The sequence below is a fragment of the Meleagris gallopavo genome, chromosome 8 (genome assembly GCF_905368555.1).
Source record: "Meleagris gallopavo chromosome 8, MGAL_WU_HG_1.1, whole genome shotgun sequence".
Taxonomy (NCBI): domain Eukaryota; kingdom Metazoa; phylum Chordata; class Aves; order Galliformes; family Phasianidae; genus Meleagris; species Meleagris gallopavo.
The window spans coordinates 16,453,404-16,472,982 of record NC_139411.1 but is presented as its reverse complement, the minus strand read 5'-3'; the positions used below and the strand labels follow the sequence as shown (position 1 = coordinate 16,472,982).

The window sequence follows — 19,579 nt, the reverse complement described above, 5'->3', positions numbered from 1 at the left end:
GAAGCACACTGACAGCCCAAAGAAAGGTCATAAGCTGTTAATACAGGGAGAGGCTTGGCCAAGATTCCCAGAAGGAGCTCTCTAAAAAGTAATCTGTATTCAGGGATCTGAACAAAAGCACAACTTCCCCAAATCACTGACAGCCTAGTGCTTTCCCAGTTCATGAGCTATTTCTTCTTTTTGCAGATGTACTCAGGATTGGAGTGCAATTTCTTTCCATGATTTATTCCCAGGTCAGTATTCTGCTTTGAGGACTTACTGGCCAGAAATCATTGAGAAACCAGCCCATCTTCTGAACTGTATTTTGTCCCTTAGTTTCACCTTTGTCAGAACATTTCAGAAGCTCTCTTTCCACATCTGTGACTAGTCCTTAAGGGCTCCAAATTTGAACCTGGTATGTACGCATGCATAGGTCACTATTTTTACCTTTAAGTTTTACTATAAATCAGGAAGGACTTCAGTTCTATCCCTTTCCCAACTATTTCACTGCATTCCCTATCTGTGTGTATCAGGTGATCACTTGTGTTAGATTTAGGTTATTACTGCCTGTAACAGGAATTCTTTTACTGTTTTGTTTTTGTAGAGCTGGTGAGGTAGCAGCTTGCTGGTCCCCAACAAGGGGCTTGGCCCCTAATTGCTACAACAAAATACATCATAAACAGAAAACATTTTCTTGGAAAAGGCCACAAATTACCACTCATGGGAAACATCCTGGTGATATCAAATGTACTTTCCTTAGAGGTAACTTCTCTGTTATTACTAATTTCCCAGAAAATCCTGCTCCAGGTCAAGATTCCACTAAGTAATTCCCCGTAAAAAAGAGGGGAAGCAGAGTGGAAGCAAAAACAAGAGGCACTTAAAACAGCCTTTGATTATGGAAACCAGGCGGTCTCTTTATCAGTATCTCCAATATTGCTCTGTATCTATTTTTTATCTTTGGGTACGGATTGTCTGTTGTGATCCATTACTGTTTGTTTATTCATGTGTTTTTCCTCTTCATATGTATTTTGTTTGTCTGATACAGCGAAAGCAAAAAATCAACAATATTTTTATATGCTCTGAGACCTATTTGCATTCACAAACTGAGGCTGAGAACAAATGACATCAGAATATTTGGGAACGGTGGTAAACAATTCACCTAAACTACAGCCCAGACTGAAGGGGTCAAAGAGAGAAGAACGTGGGTTTGAGTAAGAGAGTCTGAAAACAAAAGCATCACGTATCACCTTTTTGCATCATGACCCATACCTCCTCTGTGGAGGATATTCCATTCCTAGAACAAAGATGGTACTTCGAGAGCTTCAGGCTCTCAAAAGTAGTAAATTACTACTCACAGCAGTCTCTGCTATTGAATTCCAGCATTCCCCCAGTGTTTGATAATGCATGATACTGACAGTAACCAACTGGATGTAGTCATCTACAGCACTCAGCTCTAGCAAAGACATTTTAACTTTCTGTCCAAGAGTACCACATTTTCTCAATACTACAGCCACGTGGATATTTATCTGCTCAAGTCCCTCAGACTCAGTGGAGAGCTCTGGTTTAGCTCAGTTAATGCCACAATAACTTATGACAAGTTACTTCTGTCATGTTAAAAGAAAAAGACCAACTGCAAATTCTTCCCTCTGCAAAGAGAAAATTGGCCAACTCTGTTTAAGTATCCAGTTGGCTGGGAGGTCAGTCCTCAGAATTTCCTTTAACCAGCAATACATAGAACCAGGTAAAGACAAGTTGCTATGTAGATTAGCACCATCTCCCCAACATACTGAGGATTCCTGCTTCTCTTCCAAGATCGGGTACTGGTGTTACCTTAGAACACATGTAAGAATCTTTAGGAGCAACAGACTTTCCACAGCTTCAACTGGAATCAGGAGCGCAGCAAAAATTCTCAGGAATCTCTTTGATCTCATTGATCAAACCATAAATCTTCCTTACAATTCTCATGTAACTATAAAAAATTCTTTTTCATGATCACAATCTACAACTTTCTACAAACGTCCGTTCCAGATTAATCAATTCAAAACAGGGTAAAGTATTTTTATCATTCCACTATTTTCCATGTCAAGCATACAACAATCTTTACCACGTTCTTTTGGGCTCCAGGCAGTAATCTTAGCTGAGCAATTCATTTGGAGATTCTTCCAAATTCAAAGCCCTTTTACGTCTTCATGAATGTTCTGTTCTGTTTCACAATTATGCCATTTTCTTACCTTTATCTGTGCTCCGCGCAGACTGTTGCTGTGCTGCTCAGGGCATTCTTTGACTTCTGCAGCCCCTGGTGTCAGGAAGACTCTTAATTGGAATTCATCACAATGGTTCCTGAACATTCCCCTACAGCCACGCCAGAGGCTTCCTTAACAGAACCATAACCTGTAGGTCACAAGAATACAAGCAAAAGAAGACACTTGATTAGATTACGAAGCAGCAAATTCAAAGCTGATTAAAATTTTTCCCCAATAGCTTTTATTTTGACCAGCTGAATTTATAACCACAGGAAGTCACCAAGATTCCAGAAAAAAAAAAAAACAAACATTACAGCTTAGCATTCAACAAGCATTCTGGAAAGATATTAGGATTTCTGGGATTAAGCCAACTGCAAGCTGCTTGAGCTCCCAATAAACTGCAGATTCCTCCTACATCTACCCATTGTGTAGTTCTTCTGCCTTCCTTTTAAGAATCTGTTGAGACTACTGCTAGAGATCATAGACCTTACAAACCATGAGCCTGACCCACTCTTACAAACCCCATGTTCTTAAATCCACAGATTTAGCATTCAAAGTGAGAAATCAGCCTGTGTGTGTGGCCTATATTCTGATAAATGCTGAAGAAGCTTGTTATGTTGATTAATTTTTAAGTTGTCTATCTTGCCATCAAGTCTATCTTGCTGCTGTATCCTATGAAAACTTCTCTGTTTCTGTCCCAGAGGCTCAGCAACACAAGTGAAACACGCTCATTTGCTCTATTAATGTGTCCTGTGTCATGTTCACCTGACTGGCTCAGGACAGCCTGATCATAATCACTTTTCTCATAGCTTGATTTGCCTTCTGTATCCACTACTGTCAATCAGAAGTCTGAAGCCAGAAGAGCTACACTCGTGTAAACTGTGTATAAGTGAAGCTGGATTCAGGCATTGACTTTTAAGATAGCTGTTTTCAAGTTCATTGCCACAGCTACCCCAGAGGAGACTCCTAGCACACTGTGATCATCTTGTCTGGCCTCTGATATGAGATACCCATAGGGCTGCTCTGAATTAATTCCTACTGTAGGTTCTGTAGCTGGGATTGAGCTGGGGAATCTGTTTCAGAGGAACATTCACTAGTATATATAAAGGTTCTAGTGCTGGAAAATATACCGAACCTGAGCTAAAATATTTTGACAGGTGATTACCTGCACTGCTGAAAACACAACACGTTATTTCTGGTTGAATATACCTACTATCAAGCACAGCTGCTTTGGATCTGTGTATACCAGGCTGCAGAGCCTTCACTACCAACCCTTATATTCTTCATCCTGGCACCTATAAGCTATAACATTGCTAATCTTGTTTGTATTGAGAAAAAATGCACTTTACAATTAATGTGTATCTAGACTTTATGTCTTATTCTTTATAAAAAAGACTTTTAACTCCCATGCAAGCTCCTTCTTATCAGCAATCAAGAATGCTTCTGCTCTGTGGGATTTAGCTAACTGGAATCTCGTTTCATAGAATCCCCAATTCAGACTACTCTTTTCCAGGCACTGCATACATCTCCCAGGATCTCTGATTTAAGTCTATCTGTTTGCTTGACCTCTGGGCAGAAAAGTCACTGCTTGGGTATTCTTGCCACCGTTGACAATCTGTGTTAGTTTCTGTGTACATTTTTGTTTTTTGCCTTACCAAACTACAGCAAAATGCTGGTCTTCACTTTAAACAGCTTATACTTTAGGATCTCTTAACAAAAATAGTCACATTCATGCACTTCCTCCATAGAAAGCTATCTGAAGTCATGACTGTTGTTCTAGATCCTCTCAGTTCCAATGGAACTATTTCTAGATTGGATTCTCTGCACTACAGATGAGTCACGGATTTATTGACCTGTTTAACTGCAATGGAACCCTGTTGCAAAAGCCTTCAGAAGGAGTTGCCCGCACCATTTCCTTGGAGTAGCCATACCAAGAGAAGGATAATGAAAGTATTTTAAAATAAGTCTTTTCTTTACCCATGACATCTTTACATGGTTATCTTTTCCTGTACGTTTCCTTCTAGTGCTGTAACTATAACTGGCTTTCCGACTTGCAGGGGTCCTACAGTGTCTCTCAAATTCTCCTCTGAAGTTTATCTGTGCCACCTTCCTGCTTCCTACATTTCTCACTCTGCCTGCTCCCACTCAGCACTAGATCTAGTCAGCATCTAGAACATGCTAAGAACTAAATCCATAAACCAGGGTCACAACATTTCAATGGCAATGCAGTTACAACGTAATTTTAATTATATCAGGAAGTCCTTCATGGTTTCCACCTTGGAAAATGTGAAATGATGTAATTTGAGGCTCTCACAGCCACACGTGGGATCAGGCATCCCCTTCTGATCCACAGTGAGGGAAACTGAGGACCCAAATTGCTGATGTCTTTCTACAGGATATGACTCCTTGGCTATCCCCGACCAGCGGAACCAATGCACACTGTAAGATGCTGAATGCCATTCAGCACCTGCTGAAACAGTGCTGGGGCATCTATCAGCATGCTGGGGGTTAACTGGATCTGTTCTGAGCTTCCAACCCATTCTGTTATGAGAGCAAAGTAGGGATTCAGGCAATACATATGGAGGCTTGAGGCTGAGCCCCAGAGATAACACAAAACTACTTGCTTTTTCTCAAGTCATTTTTCCCCCAAGCCATGGTGCAAATTGTGGAAAAGCAGCCTCCTGAGTCCTGTCACAAGAGAAGCAGCATTCCCTGCCTCCCTTCCACTTCTTCCCATCCCCTTGTGAGCGAGTCACTGCACTGAGTTGGACCACAGGGAGTCAAGGAGGAACAGAGTTTAACCTCTCTCTCATTTTATTTTTTTAAACAATCTCCTCCTCCACCTCCTCTTTCTTCTCCTCCTCTTCTTCCTCCCACCCACCCCCACCTTGTCCATCGCCCCTCATCCCACTCGCACACCACTCCCCCCCTTTACCGGTATCCAACACTGTCAACCCAAACACATGATAAATTGCCCTGTCAACAGAATTCATTCAGGGACCAATTAATTCCACAGAAATGAACCAGGAGCCATCAGTTGCTGAAAAACTCCAAGTGCAGGGAGCGAGGAAGCTAGCTTTGTGAGAGAGAGAGAGAGAGAGAGAGAGGCTTGGGAAGTTAGTCTGACAGAAATTGGTCATTTAATGCTTAAGTGCACCGTAGACAGCCCTGTCATAGCAGCCGGCATGGCAAAAACTCCCCCAGTGCTTTATTTATTAATTATGTGGAGCAGCACGGGGGTCACTTCACTGTCTCGATACAGACTCATCAACTTTACTTCTTGTCACCGGAGGAGGTCCCTCAGCATGTGGGACAGCGGGCCGCATCGCGGTTCTGCCTCTGCCACCCCGCTACGACACAGCCTGAAGCAAGTTTGCAGGAGCAACACCTCTGCCCTCAGCACGAGTGGGCAGCGGCAGGCGGGGCAGCAAGAACTGCACAAGTGGGAGCAAACCATCATCCTGCCACTGCCCGGCTCCAGAGCAGAGGTGGTGGGAGCCTGGAGATTTCATTTGCAAAGCTTCCTCATTATCCTCCTTCACATTCTCCTTAGCCATGATGCCTGCAAAAATCTGACAGCAGTTAGGCTGCTGATGTATTATGAGTACTGCCTATCCTGCTGATCAATAGCGTCTCACTGCTCCGCGCTCTATTCCCTCAGCTGTCTTTGCTATCCACTGCTGCTTGACTCATAGCTGAGAGCTCTCTGAGGGCAGGACCATCTTTCTCCTCCGTGCCAGTACAGCACCAGGCAACGCCCAATCCTGATCTCTGAGGAGCGCTCCTGAAGTGCTCCATAGTAACAGAAATAATTATTCTGTCCTTTTGTAGAACCAAAGAAAATAAGGCTGGAGAGGACTGTAGGAAATCATCAAGACCATCCAGACCACATCCCTGCCAAGGCAGGATCAACCACAGTTGAACTATTTCTAAATCTTTTTGTCTAGCTTCTTTGTCATGCCCTTTCCACCCTGCTGTGTGTTTAGGACTTGAAAACATTCATTTCCCCTTGAGAAAAAAACATGAAGCCAGGCCTCAAGATACATCTCCACATTTAAGCAAGAAACAGAATTATGTCCCCACCATTTGGCAGAGATGAACAAGTGAGGCACGGGCTGCTTTTCACATTCTCCTACTGGTTGGAAAGCAGTCAGATGCTTTCTGGAGTAATTCAGTAAAACATATATTTCCCAGTATTTCCCAATCCTCCACGTAAAAGCTCAAGAACACAAAGAAATCCTGGCAGTGATGTCGTGCTGGCATGGATGATCCAAACAGCACAGTGAAAAGAGACCCCTTCCCTCCACACCTGATTCACAGTCATTAACGTTGGAAAAGAGCTCTGAGACCATCTAGTCCAACACCAACCCACCCCACCATGCCCACTCACCACGTCCTTCAGTGCCATGTCTGTTCTTTTCTTGAACACCTCCGTGGGCAGCCTGTGCCAGCGCACTGCCACTTTCTGAGAAGAAATATTCCAGTACCCAACCTGAACTTCTCCTGGCCCTACTTAAGGCCATTACTTCTCATCTTCTTACTAGATCAGCAGCACCCAGCAAAACCGTGGTGTCTGACCACTTCCAGTACATGTTATCTGCTCCAGTGCCTGAAGATGAGTTGTGCTTCAAAATTTTGGGTTCCCGGACTAGATTTTTCAGCTTTTGGGAATGTTTAAATAAGGGGCTTAAGTACATTTCTTCTGCAGAGGGGTCTCTGTATGTCTGTCCCCCCATGCTGATCAGTGCACCAGGGACACACAAATGGCAACAACAGCCTGAATGGGGGGAAACACTGCAGTTCCATCTTGCTGAAAATCCATTGCCTTCACCTTTCCCAGCCCCAGCATGGTCTGCTGTAAGGCATGAAATCCTTGTGTTGCCCTGTGCCACAGCAAACCCAGGGCAGGACAAGTTAGCAGGTCAGACACACCTTTCAATTTTCTAAGAGAAATTCTGGTCACAGCTATAGGCTGCCGTGACAAACTACCAGTGCGCCCTGCCACGTTGGAGCTACCAGTCAAAGCCTCACCAGACAGCTTCCCTGAGCCTGGAGCAGCCTGATGCTGTCACAGCTCCACAACCACTGGCTTCCACTCCTCCTGTGAGCCTTCCAGAACCTGTGCTGGTTTCCTCAGAAGAGAGATGCTTCACTTAGTGCGGGAAGATCCTGTTCTGTGTTCAAGACCTAACAAGACCTCTGAAGAGTGCATTTGGAACATCAAAAGGCTCAAAGTGAACACCTGATCCAGTGACAGCCTGTATTTATGTATCTATCTGCATCTATATTTACGACCCCTTTCTCCCAGTACTTACTCAGTAACTGATAAATCTCAGCGTGCTGTGGAAGACAGAGCCTGATGAAGAAACTCAGCTGACAAAGGACTATTCTAACCACATGGGACCTTACACAGCCCTTCCAAGCATTTCTCAATCAGGCTTTAAGGAGCCTGTTTGCATTCATTTTATATTACTAACCACTATTTCATACAGAAATTTAGATGGAAAATGTTTTCTGTTCTTTACTTTCACATGAGAAGAGGAAGAGAATCCCATGTTTTAGCCAGTGTGCAACACACAGAGGCACAGATGTGTACAGCTGACCCCTGGGACGTGTGCGGGCAATACCTGTACCCCAACTCGGGGTACAGACAAAGAAGCAGGAGCTGCTCCCTGCACTGTCTGTAGTCATTACAGTGCAGCACTTGGCCAGAGAAGCCATTTTCACAGTGGAAAATAACAGACTTGATAACCCCAGAGATCACTGCTAGTTCTATTTGCTTTATTCTTACAATCTACCTGAAAAAATGATGGAGAAAATAATGAATTTAAAAAGTGAAACTTCAGTATATAATTATCATTTTTTCTTTTAAAAAGCTCCTGTTTCAGATACTCAGAATGGAAATCACATTACAGGCTAATTCTCTCAAATTACAGCTTGTATACTAGATTATCATAACTTTCACCGTATTATAACTGCTTTGGAACAGGAGCCCCCAGTGCCCAGATACCAAAAGTAATGCTGAGGGCACTCAGACTCTGAGGCCATTCTATAAAAAAACTATAATAACAGATAAATATTTTTAAATATTCCTACTTGGTGCCAGAAATAATCTACACCTTCACAGAGCACAGAAGAAAGAATAAATCAGATATGAAATAGTTTTGATACAGAGGTCCTAAGAATAATCAGGTCAGAAAATTTACTTTTGTCTTGGGACAGACTGTTAGGGAGCTGCTGATTGCCTTTGCTGTTGAATGAGACAGTTAATAAAGATAAAACGTGTTCTGTAGAACAGAAGGATATTTTGGTCTTGCAGAATGGCCCTGTGTTCTGCTGTAACAAGGTTGTGCCACACTCTGTCCTCAGCTGCAGGCCAGAGAACTCAGCGAGTCCCTGCACTGCAGTTCTGCTGTGAACCTGCAGAGCAGTCAATGTTTGCGCTGTCCCCTCCTATGCATGTTTCTTTCCCAAAGCATCACCTCCTGGCAGTACATAGCTACTTACCTCTCTGAGCTCAAAGACAACAAACCAACAGCTCTCAGTTCTCAACCTGAAATTACTACACTGCTTCATTGCCCATCAGGCATCCTGTGCTACAGCTGATGACAATTCATGGGAGAAGGATCAGGGGGAGACTGGTGGGCACAGGCCACCGTCACCAACAGTTGCACAGCCTTCTTCCTGCTTGAAGATGCTGCGTGGCACACACTGCCCTTGTCCTGGAAATCTCAAGCTTATGTTATCTTATTTTCTTCTTTCAAACTTAGTAGAATGCGCTTCCCAGTGATATGCATTCAACACTGCCCAGAGTGCACTCAGTGGTTGTCCTTCATGTACCACTTTCTACATGACCAGCCCGGGATGCAAACAACATCCTGAATCCTGAAAGGGAGGAAGGCCCACACAGTCCAGGCCTGTAAGTGAAAGGCTTGGTGCAGCAGAGACCTGCTGCCACAAAGGGAGCAGGAGCTGCAGGCAGTGCGTACAGCAGGAGCCCTGCTTTGGCCCTGGAGCTTAGGAGTGCTTGTTTTCCAGCAGGTGAAGCCAAGCTGTCTTCGCCTTCTGCATGATGTGTGCTTTCAAAGAGCACTTGAATAATTAATCTGAGTGTGGACGGACACCAACATGACCTGTTTCCAGAGCCAGCTGGGAAGCAGCATTCCTGGCACTTCTCACCCCCCACTGCCTCTCCTTGACACCCGATCCCAGGCCAGAAGCTGCCCCAGCTCCCATTGCATTGCAGCTCAGCACGGTGTGTGGTGCCAATGCAGACCCCGCAGCTCACAGCCTACGTTACGTGTTCATCAGCACAGCGGGGCATGAGAGCAGACACTGCTCCACAGCAGTCCTCCTTCCAAGGGCAGAAGGGATTGCCCTTTGGGGGGAAAGCTCTGTGCACCACAGCTCAGCTGTGGTCCTCTCCAATCCAGAAGCAAAGATCTGTGCAAGGAGCGCTAGGGGCCTGCCTCTGAGCTGAGACAGAGCCAAAGCAGGGTAGGCCTTTTGCATGCAGCCAGATGAGGAAGATGAGGCCTTTTGCTAAGCCTGTATGGTCCTTGTGTTGCTCCCATCTTTCTGAGATAATTCTACGTATTCAGTCAGGATTTGTTCAGCCTGTTGAATTTTATTCCTGACCCGCTGGGGACCACCTATGATTTACATCAGCACAACCAGTAGCAGAATCTGGCCCTATAAAGCTAGAAGGCATATACCTTTCATAAAGCATTCAGTTTGTGGGTAACAGTGACTCAGTGTGGGTAACAGTGACTCAGAGTTACACCAGTGCCTCGATTTTGCCTGAACACACAGGCAAACATGGCAAAAATTCCTTTAGTCTAGTTTAACAGAATACTTATTGATTAACACCATTGTGAGCAAAGTGAGAATCCCAGTGAGTAAACATATGCTCAGTGAGACAGAGCAATTTCCCTACCACCACTCCATAAAGCATACTTCTTTCTCCCTCTTTGAATAAACAATAAACTACAATATCATCCATGAAAGTTTTTCCAATGTCAATATATTGCCCTCTACCAATTTGTATGCCTAGATCAGTATATCATGCTAAGGAGCTGGTCTGCCACTCTCCCTTCCACTGGACTGTGTGTTCTCACTCAAAGAGGTGGAGATGAGCAGAAAAGTGGAAGTAACTATAGTGTCCACATGCACCTCTGCCATACAAACAAGGCATGATACAATTCCTCCTGACCACAGTAATTGCCTTCCTGGCAACTTTCTAAGGGCACGTCTGAATGGGCCTCACCAGCAGTTTCCAAGCTCTGTGCAGGCATTGCTGTGGTTGACCTCAGGCTGATGAAGGACTTCCCAGAAACACAGAGAAAGGCCCATTTTACAGCTGGGGAGCAGAGGCATAGGAATTAATTACTGTGTGCACTGTTACACAGCAGCTCATAGCTCAGCAGAGAATCGAAGTAATGTCACTTGTATGCCATTTAATGTCACTTAGTATTTGATCCGCTAGGCTGTTCTTCCCACAGCTGATCACCCTTCTGTATGTAAATCAGCCATACAGATGGAGGAGAGGCACTGCAAACTCCTATCTTCAGAGCAGGAAAGAAACTGCTGAAGAAGTCTCACAAAGAGAGCAATGTATCTGGCCCAGTCTGCACCAGGGAAAATACACTGTCGTTAGCTGCTGAACATGCAGAGGTATGGAGACCTATCCTTGTAGTGCTCATAGCTTGGCTCCCTCAACTTTTATTACCCCTCAGGCAAGTGGTGACATGGTGACAGAAGCGGGACTGAACTAAGCATCCTTCAGGACTAGATTTCCACTGTGTTGTGTACTGTTCATGAAGCAGGGCTCTATTGCTGCTCTTTCAGGAATGCCAGATATGATAACTCACAGGGGCTGGACAGGATGGGTACATCCAGAGGCACCACTCGAGCCTGTTTTCTGCTCAAATTACCTATCACAGAATGACAAGTTCCATAGAATAGACTCTGCCCCTTGAGGAGGAGAGAAAAAACATTTTAAGTAGAAGTTAGGGGACAGAATTACTGCTTAGTCCTGGAGAGCAAAGACACGTACAAACAGTGCTGTCTGAATGTGCTGTCCCAATCAAGTCTATCCAAAGGAATGCCATTCCACACTCAGAGCCTGTGAGGCCACGGTTAAACAGCAATGATGTGCACTTTGCTAAGAGGGAAAGCAGCGGGTACTAAAACGCTGAGCTGTTTTTCTTGGGAGAAATCAAGTGTGCTTCAAAGATAACAGGCCATGAAGATTAAGCTGCTACCGCACCAAAGGAGAAAAGCAGATGGAGGCACCAGTGCTGCCGCAGCGGAGCGCACAGCGATGCTGAAAGGCTGGAGATTTTATCAGGCCCCGCTCAAGGAGGACCGTAGGTTTCAGCTGCGTAAGGTGAAGAGAGGCAAAGAGGAAAGAAATGGGAGGAACGTGAGGTAAAAGGATTTCATTAATTACAAGAGATTAATTAGCACCATAAAAGCAGGCAGCATGGATTCCAGCAACTGTCAGCAAAGAGCAGTGACAGCTGCAGCAGAGATGCCCGGCCACACGGGCCCCCAGCCGCGGCCGGCTCCTGCCGCAGGCCGGCTCCCAGCCCACAGGGCTCCCAGCACGAGGGGTGACTCGGGGCACAGATCGCGTCCCGACAGGGGAATGAGCTGGTGCCCGTCTTTACAATTCCATGTCACCTTGAGCAAATCACTGATCCCGCTATGCTCCAGTTCCTGAAACAGGGAGATAACTTCTCTGAACTGCCAATTTAAATTGTAAGACCTTTGGGGCAGAGAGTAAAGCGCACACTTTATTATATTTATAAGGGATCGGTAAGCGTTAAAGGAGCGCTGCAGTAAAGAGCTGGTCACCAGCTGGTAGGTGAGTACACCTAAAGCTAGGGGGAAAAAAAGGCTCATGCACACTTTCCTTAAAAAATTTACCTTTGGTATCAGTAAAATATTTCATAGTTTCACCACATCAGAGATATTTGTAAACTCTACACATCTGGAAATTTTTTTTTCCTGATATAACATTTTTCTTGTTTGCATTTTCATTGAAAACGTTTTCACTGCAACATTGTCTTTCTTTTGATCAGAATACAGAAAGCCCCTAAAAAACACATCACTGGAGTTTGCCAAAGTGAAGTATTTATATTGCCCTCAAATAGCTTCTTTCATTTCAATCAAAACTTTTCAAAAACCATTCTTGTTTTACATCTCAGCACATTTTTTGATGTATTAAAATTCCTAAGAATCCTTATAGTTAAGCCATCATTTATAACCATCTCCAGCACGTTCAGCTGTGGCACCAGAAACATGCACTACTGGTGTCTAAACCGTCCTTGTATTTTCTATTTAGCATTTATTAATCCTGTGAAAGAATTATTTGGAAGCCTATGTTAATATATGCTATGGAGTGTGGTTACATATACACACAGCACCCAGAGCTCTGAGCTCTCCTGTAAGCTCCATTTGCTCCTTAAACCCACAAGCAGGTATTCAGTGTATGTCAGAAGCAGAGAATAGACGTCTCAGGGGAAGGCGCCTGCTCTCAACCCTCTGATTCAAAGACACAGATGTGTCCTGCTAGAAATTCCTTGCCTTCTCATTTCCTCAGATCTTCCACATACAAACTGAAGAAAATATCTAATCTTGCTTCATGATATACTGTTGGATCAAACGTGTCTACAACTGCAGGGATAAGAGAAGCTTGGAAAGGAAGCGAGACGCTACTAAAATAGAGTTGGTGTCTCCTAGCTTGGAAACAAATTTAGACCCCCTTCAAAAATCAGGATGTTCCAAACAGCCTTGAGAACCTCCAAAGAGAGACAACACAGCAGGTCACACATGTCAGCTGGACTCTGACATGGGGGCAAGAAATGTGAAAACTGCTGCCCTGCTGCCGCCTACTCTACAACGTTAGAGGGACCACTCAAGCACAGGATGGAGAGCCAGGAGATAAAGTTGCCATTTACTATGTGACATTGGATGAGTCATTTTTCTTTCCCCATATCTCAATTTACCCAATGACAAGAAGGAAAGAAACAGGTAAATATAGAGCTGCCTCCCATAGACATTGGAAGGGTCTCCTCTCCCCTTCATCCCAAGCATGTGGTTTGTCAAAACACGTGAGCGCATCATACGTGCCTCCTGGTCCAGCCTCCTGCTAACACGAGGCTCCCTGTTCCATTACAGTGCTGGAGCCAGCAGCCCTGCAAGGCTCCGTGCCTGTCTGCCACACTCACAGCAGCCATCTCAGTACACAGTCAGACCCTGGGCTGCTCCAGTCTATTTTATCACAATTTACTCGGTAACAGGTTACAAATGTGGCATCTGATGAAAATAATGAGCCTTGATGTCACTTAGTGCACGAGACTCCCTGAGTGTGTGCAGGGAATAGCAAACGAGAGCCAGCCCAGCCTCCCTGCAGGTGCCAGCACAGTCTGTCCTGTGGTGAGGGGACGCTGTCGTGCTCTGCCCTGCCCGGCAGGCTCAGCCATGGCCACGCTTCTGCCACCAGCGCCGGTCCCACGGCACCCTGCAGCAGGGCCTCTCTCCCTAGAGAGCTCAGGCAGCAGCCCACAGGCCAGGTCTCAGGGACCCCAGCCATGCTTCCAGGAGCATGCATCTCCCACCCGCGGAGGCACAAATCTGCCAAGGGCAGGAGCTGTGAGGAAATGTTCCCTCTTCAGGCCTTAACGTTATTAGGTAGGAAGGTGGATATTTTCTATGTAAAAGAATCTCACTGAAAATCAAGAGGAAGGATATCCAGCTCCTAGGCGACTGAGGAGCATTCGGAGCTGGAGGAACCAAGCTGTGCTGAAGACTTGTGAGGTGGCCCTGACCAAGACCCTGTACCCTTCCAAGTCTTGGCTTTCCCACTACTGAATGAAGATGAAAGGATCCCTGTGCTGGAAGGGATAGCCTAGCAGGGTACGTGGGATAGAGACAGCCTGGTGCTATAGACAAAGATGGCAGCTGGTGGCACAGAGAGGAGGTCAGTGATGATTTCATAACCAAAGAACAAAGGTTAAATCAGATATAGGAGTGAAAGTGTAAAATGAAAAGGGAAAGACAGTAGAACAGAGTCAGGGCACACAGCTTTCCATTGATATGTCAGAGTTTTGTAATTTTCACCTTTTTTTCTTATACCTACGATTTACCAGAGATTTTCAAAGCTTTTGCTTGAAGCAAAAACAAATAAACAACAAAACCCAACGTGCCTTTAGACAGAGAAGTAGAACAAAAGCCGTTCTCCTGGAGGCAGTATTTTTGGATGCCCAGGCTAAGCATCTTGACCAAATGTCTGACCAGATACTGTGCCTGGAAAGAGCTAAATTTAAGCACTTGAAAATTCCCTGCACAAGAGAGAGGGGTCTTTTAGCTCCAACATTTATTAGTATCACTATTTAGATTTTGTTCACCACAGCTACACGCACTCACTCACGGGAGTGAGATGGGGTATGAAAAAAATCACTCGGTCTCCTTCGTATAGCACAATCAATTTAAAGAGTCATTCAGTGTGCAGAAGGCTCTTACAATACCAGTGCTGAGAGGTAAGGGCTCCAGTCCTCATTCTGCTCCTGCTTGTAGTTCAGTATTCACATTTCCACTTCTCATGCATAAGAGGATACAGTCTTTCCAGTTCCCAGAGCATTTGGATTATGCATCCCTGGGGATATAATCTGCATTTTTTTCCTTCTCTTTTTTTAAAAAACAAAACCAAACAAAAAAACCATAAAACCTATCATGACAAGGGCTCTGATCTCATGAGAGCTTTTCATCACTACTGTAATATAAACACTCACCCCACTCCTCTCATTAAAATCCCAGCCTCTTCCCTAGAGCTTCATCACTGCTCATAGTCAGGTCACTGCACATCGCCTTTGTGGAAGGGAAAATGGCAGCAGGACAAGAAAGGGTGGTTGAGGACACTCTGAGTACTCATGTTTGTTGAGCTGGTCACAGTGACACCTAGCTTTATTTTCCTGAGTTGACAGCATAAGGCACACAAGAAATGCAAACAATTTCTTTTGATGTGCATTATCTTGCACCAAATCCAACATAGAACTGAGTATGAACAAGGTTCAAGAGAGCTTTTCAATCTAGCAGAGAAACAAGAAAGAGTGGCTGGAAGTTAAAAAGCAGACAAATTCAAATGAAAAATACAGCCCACAGTTTTAACTGCCAGTGATTAGTTACTGGATATAATGAACTCTTACTCTCTTTATCACTTCTGCCACAACAAGGGACTCAGGAAGGCAGAGTGCATGATTTCAGGATTCCTTCCCTGTGTAAATCTATATTCAGTCCTACATATTCATCTACTTTTGTCAGGTCCCTCAGAAGTTCCTTGCCATTTTTTCTTGGACTCGATCATCATACCTACCCCTGTTACACGTACAGGTTCCCATTCCCTTTGTTCAGGTCACTAGCAAACAAATCAATAAATAAAACCAAACCTGGCATTGTACAAAATGGCCTGTTTTGCCTGAACAGTCCTTTCAGGAGCATATGAGTTCTCATCACAACCCTCTTCAGTCTGCTTCCAATTGGAACCTTATATTTGGAGGAAAAGGTTTTACTACCATCACTGTCATATACAGGAATCTCTGGGATATGGTAGCCAAAGCATTTTCTCTACGTGTCCATCCACAGGCATCTGAGAGTTCTCCATCTGTAAGGAAGTCTGAGCATTTCTACTCTGCAGATATAAAAGCATGCCACAAGAGACCAATGTCCAGATGTAAAAAGCCTTTAAAGGTCTAATTGTCACAGATCTCGGTGCTGAGTTACTCTTACAGATCAGAACTCAAATGACTTTGCAGGAACAGAACTCTACTTACAAATCCTATGGCTTAACCAAAGCACCTTGGAAGCACAAAAATAGACCCCAACTCCAGAGAGCCTTCGTGCTCCTCCACGTGCAACAACACTGCACAGTCAGAAGCCAGACAGAAGGATGCCAGCAGCAGTTTCCTTCCTTCTCTTCCAAACAGCCACATAAACAGCCACGTAGCCAAGGCCAGCTCAACTCAGTGCACCCAGGAGCAGCCCTCTCTCTCTCTATCTCCATCCTGCAACCCCTAACCCCTGGGGCCTGCTGACTGCGACAGATAGGAAAGCTCTCTGCAGCAGAGTGTCTGCTCGAATGTTTTTTAATTATCTCTGGAAAGTATGGACTGTGTATCATCATTAACTGGACTAAACACTGACGGTCAGTGAGTCAGGTACCAGTAAACGGTGCAATTAACAGCCAGAGGAGAGAAGTGTATTCAATCTGAAAGCTTTCTTTCTCAATCCATCTCCACTCATCACCCAAAGTGCTGAGCAGCGGACTTTTACTTTCAATTACATTAATCAGGTTAATTCCAAGTTAAAGTCAACATTTTAATCAAGAGGCAGCAAACTCATGCAGCGAAGTAGAGGGCTGAGGCAAAGAAAAGAGGGAAAGGAAGGGCAAGAAGCAAGTGGGGGAGGGAAGGAAAGAACAGAAGATGCAGGGAGAGAAAGCAGGACATTAGGGTGCTGAACACGGCTGAAACAATTGACTGTGATGAGTAAGTAAGGTCTAAGGTTTTATGCTGGACCTTTAAGTTAAAGGGGGTTATCATTTACCCCTTTGTAACTTCGGAATGCTGGCTTGTTGCAGGAGGAAATTTGGAACGTACAGCAGAGCAGCCTCAGAAGTGCTGCACTTTATGGCACGGACTGTCCACAGAAACATCTCTTCTGAAGCATCCGTAGCAGCCTGAGTTGCAGACCATCACACTGTGACTCCTATTTGCCCTGGCATAACTCCTACATGCTCTGTAATGCATAAAAACATGGCATGCACAAAAACCATCATACCAAATAGAAATTCCAGCAGTACTTGCAGTCGAATCAAATGCATTAACACTGCTTGGATATCCAGTAGTGCATAGCTCAAATACTAATGACTAGAAAATATGGCCTTACATGTTTTAAAGAAACCTCCTCTCACCTGTTTTATGTCACAGTGGGGATTTTAAACTAACTGAAGGGGGAGAAATGTCCAACTTTCATGTTCTTCTGAAATCCAATGAAAGTCCAATTTTGTTTAGCTACTTCACCGACCCAAGTGATCCATATCTGCAAAGGACACCACAGAAAGGATGCCGGAAGGTTTACTTGGGCTGAAGGTCCTCACTGTTCTAAGGAGAATCTTTGGAGTGAGATCCTAAGCGACTCAGTTCGGTTTCTGGCCCAACACGCTCTCTCTTTCACAATTACATTAGTTCACAGCGTACAGAGAAGTTTGAGGTTCAGCCCCTGCCCTGCAGAGCCCCACTAAGAACTGAGGAGCAGTCTTGTCAAGCGCAGCATTTGGTGACAGTGACCCAGGTGGTGAAGCTGTCAGTTCCCAGCCCAACCCCCAGGAGATGCTCCCAGTGGAGTATCCTGCTGTGGCAGAGCTTCCCCCAGAGCAAACTCTGTCAGCTCTCTGCTCACAGTGCAATGCCAGCCTCTTCTCTTAGGCTTGGCCAAGAAATCAGAGGAAGATTCAGGAGACAGGAAAAGAGAAGCTGGACAAAAAGCCACTTTCCCTAGAGAGGCAGCATATGACAGCAGACTACAGGAACACTTCCTCACTTCTTCATTCTAGCATTGACTTCTCCCATGAGCTTGGAGGAAGTAGCGACGATTTATTTGTGTGATGGGGACAGCAGTACTGCTTTATCTTCCCAAAGCACTCTGACAATTTATCTGATATATGTATATATGAAAATAGGTGATTGCATGTATGATATGATTTTTAATGTAATCCTGCTCAGGATCACGTCCTGTGAGCCATCTGGACAGTAGTTTTACCAACTCTAAAAAATTCATAAGAATTGTGCGTTAAGAATCTTTTAGAATGAAGCAGTGCAAAAGGACTGAGAAGCTTACAAGGGAAAGACAGATGAAAAGGGAAGAAAATCCCATGATGGGAAGATGTCTGTATGCATTACCTACTAAAATTCAAGCTTGGGGGTCTTTCAAATAGCAGCAGGCATTGCGGATCCATTCCCACGCTTGTGAGGTTTGATAACATAATGAGAGCCACATGCCCCCAAAGAGCAGAACGGTACCTGCTCTTGGAAGGGAGCAAGAGGCAGTGAAACACTGCCATCCATTCCCAAAAGCATCAGGAGCAGAGCTCCAGGACTTTCTCCCCAGCAGGAGCCCAGTTCCAGCACTTCAAAATTTAAATTTTAAAAAGTTTCTTGCTGTTTCGCTTGAACAAGGAAACAAATGATGCAAAAATTGAAAGATGGGAGTAAATAAAATAAGAGCGAGCAGTTAATTAGTGGGTCTGATCAAGAACGCCCCGCCGTGCTCGCTCTTCCTCCTGCTCTCCCACTCCCCCCGTGCTCTGCCCTGGGCTCCGACCCGCAGCGCACAGCAGCCCTGCCTCACCGCCCACCCGCAACTCGGCGCAGAGCTCCGCCCGCAGCGCAGCTGGGGCCGGCGTCCCCCTGTGCCGCTCTCACCGGCGCTCCTCAACTGCAGTCTCCCCACAAACGCCTTTCGTTCCCCTCCCTCCTCTCAGCGATAGAGCAAAAAGTACAACAGGTTTCAGCAGCCGCAGGAGGACACCCCTTTTCCCCAGCAGTCAGAGTACTGGAATGCAGTGTCTTTGCAAATTACTTTGGGATACTGAGAGAATACGAACTGATAAGGAAACATTCTGCTAGGCCAGTGTAAAGAGCAAACTCCCTTTGCAACCAACATCCTGAGCCTGTGAACCACCGCTACAGCAGTCAGCCAGAGCCGGGAGGAGCAGGAGTTCTGGCACAGGGGACCAGGTGCCCGGGCCACGGTCCTGCTCCCTGCTGCACTGCTCAGCTGCTCCCTCTTGGCCCCAGCCACACTCTGATCTCTGCACAGCCCTGGCTCTCCTGGAGCAGCTCTGACAGCCAGGATTTAAACACGCACAAGGGAGTAAGAGGTGGCTGGCAAAATCACAGTTGAACGTGCTGCAACAATGGCAACAACAGAGTTATAGCTACAGCTCATTTTGCTTGCATTCAGGGGGAAAGTACTCAGCTCTGTTTTGTGACCACAGTGGAAATGTTTCGCTGATGTATTTTACTGGTATTTCTGCAACATTAAAGTCTCTACATGTACATATGGCTTTACCATATGTGCATAGCTCAGTTCTTGACCGCCAATTTCAGGGGTTACTGAAATGTTGCTGAGAATAGGGTACCTTCCTAGCAGCATACCCTGAGTGATGAGGAACCGTATGGCACTGCCACTACACCCTGGTACCAGCAGAGAAACCATAACACTGTACGGGAAAGAGCAATTTCTGCAACTAAACTCAGTTCTCCTGACCTCCTTTTTCTACTCAGCAGTTCCAT

General features: G+C 45.2%; 1 protein-coding gene across 1 annotated transcript in view; it reads right to left on the bottom strand.

Moving 5' to 3' along the window:
* LOC104911954 (uncharacterized) overlaps window positions 1–19,579 on the bottom strand; it is a 314,625-nt gene that overhangs the window by 223,228 nt on the left and 71,818 nt on the right. Inside the window, exon 3 of the transcript XR_014884837.1 lies at window positions 2,211–2,370. The gene's annotated coding sequence lies outside the window, so the exon portion shown is untranslated. The remainder of the gene's footprint in view (window positions 1–2,210; window positions 2,371–19,579) is intronic.